The sequence below is a fragment of the Micromesistius poutassou genome (assembly GCF_964030765.1).
Source record: "Micromesistius poutassou genome assembly, chromosome: 7".
Lineage (NCBI taxonomy): Eukaryota > Metazoa > Chordata > Actinopteri > Gadiformes > Gadidae > Micromesistius > Micromesistius poutassou.
This window is the reverse complement of record NC_140277.1, coordinates 12472536-12474383: the sequence shown is the minus strand read 5'-3', so window position 1 is coordinate 12474383 and position 1848 is coordinate 12472536.

Here is a 1848-nt window from a genome sequence, read left to right as displayed (position 1 = left end):
AATTCACACCTAGCAGCATAACAGCATATCGCTTGCGCTGATTTATAGAATTCTGTAGTATAAATAATTTGAACACAGGTTGGGGATCTGATGATGGCAGGCCCTAGCGAAATTGCCAAAGGAAATTGGCAAAATGAAGACGCTTTTTGTGCGTATTTGGAGAAAGTTGGATGCATCAGAATGCATCCAAGACCACCTACTGATCTGATCCCTAATGTGTACAGAGTGCATTTATACCTGGATTACTATAATATCTGATGCTTGTCCAAATGCATGTAAATGCATGTAAATGCCAGGTGTAGAGGCTGCGTGTGCCAATGTCTGTGTGCACGTGTGCATGTGCGTATGCGTGTGCATTTGTGAAGGTTGACACGCATTCCTTCCTTTTATTTTTTGGCTGAATCCTGATCTGTGTACTTCAGCGAAACATCTGTGCAGATTTCCTCCCTTGACCACTTCTTTATCCCTCTCTCTCTGCCTCTCTCTCGCTCTCTCTCTCCTCTCTCGCCCCCTCAGAGTGGCTCGAGCGCCATCTCGTATAAATGGCGTTGCGCGGCGCGCGACGGTGCGCTAGGGACCGGCTCCAACGCTAACATCTGCTGGCGGCCTTTGTGTTCAAAAGATTCAATTAAAAAATAATTACCAAAAGATTAGTAGTAGTGGTTCAGTACGACTGTACTGTTTGAAAAGATGTTTCCGTTTCATCTGCCGTAATAATAGAATGTTTTTTTTTTTTAATTAAAGAGCAGAGAGAGAGAAATGGAGAGAATGAAAAAAGAAAGAAGGGCGTGGGGGATGAGGAGGGGTGAGGAGGGATGGGGGTGGTACACGGAGGCCTGTCTGAAGACAACGCCTGTTTGATGTGCGGAAGAATTAAATATATAGTTTTTTGATCTAACAAATTAATTTTAAAACCCACCCAGCACTTTCCCTCCCATGGCTTTCCTTTTTTAGAGGAGATAAAGACAATTTAATTTAGATGCCAATTTCCTCCCTCTCTCTCTTTCATTCTCTCTACATCTCTCTTGCTCTCTCTCTCTTGATCTCACCCTGTCTCCATCTCTTTCTATATTACAGGCAAATAGAGACAGCGATCGGTCAATCAGCAACCACTGTGCAACCACGCCCCAAAACACACACACTCACACACGTCCTCCCTCCAATTGATTCACTGTTGCATTTGTGTTTTTTTTTTTCATACATCTAATGCAATCCATTGGAATTTGTGTGTATGGGTCTCAGTACGCACGTGCACGTGTGTGTGTGTGTGTGTGTGTGTGTGTGTGTGTGCACGTGTCTGTATGTGTGTGTAATTGTGCGTGTGTGTGCAAATGTGTGTGTTTGCGTGGGTGTGTGTGTGTATGTGTGTGTGTGATTGTGCGTTGGTGTATATGTGTGATCATGCATAGGTGTGTGTGTATATCTGTGCGTTGGCGTATGTGCGTGCGTGCGTGCATTATGTGTGTGTGTGTGTGTGTGTGTTCCACCGTCTCTACGGGGGGGCGTCGTGACCAGGCATACGCACCAGGACTTATGACTTGGGTGATGGGGGGCTAGGGGAGACTGGGGGCAGACAGATCCCCCTCCCTGTGAATTACCTAGGCGGTGGTGGGCATCGCTGTGGCAGTAATGTAGGAGATTATGGGCTCCTGTGGCTTAGGGAAGTGGGGGTGGGGGTGGGGGTGGCAATGCTTGGTGGTGGGAGACACAGCAGGGAGCACATGAATAGGCACCCACCCATCTCACGCCTCCACCTCCACCCCGGCCCGTGACCTCATTCATCGCATCGCCTTCCCTGACGTCTTTTTTATTTAATTGTCTGAGACAATTAAATAAAGACTGTTACAA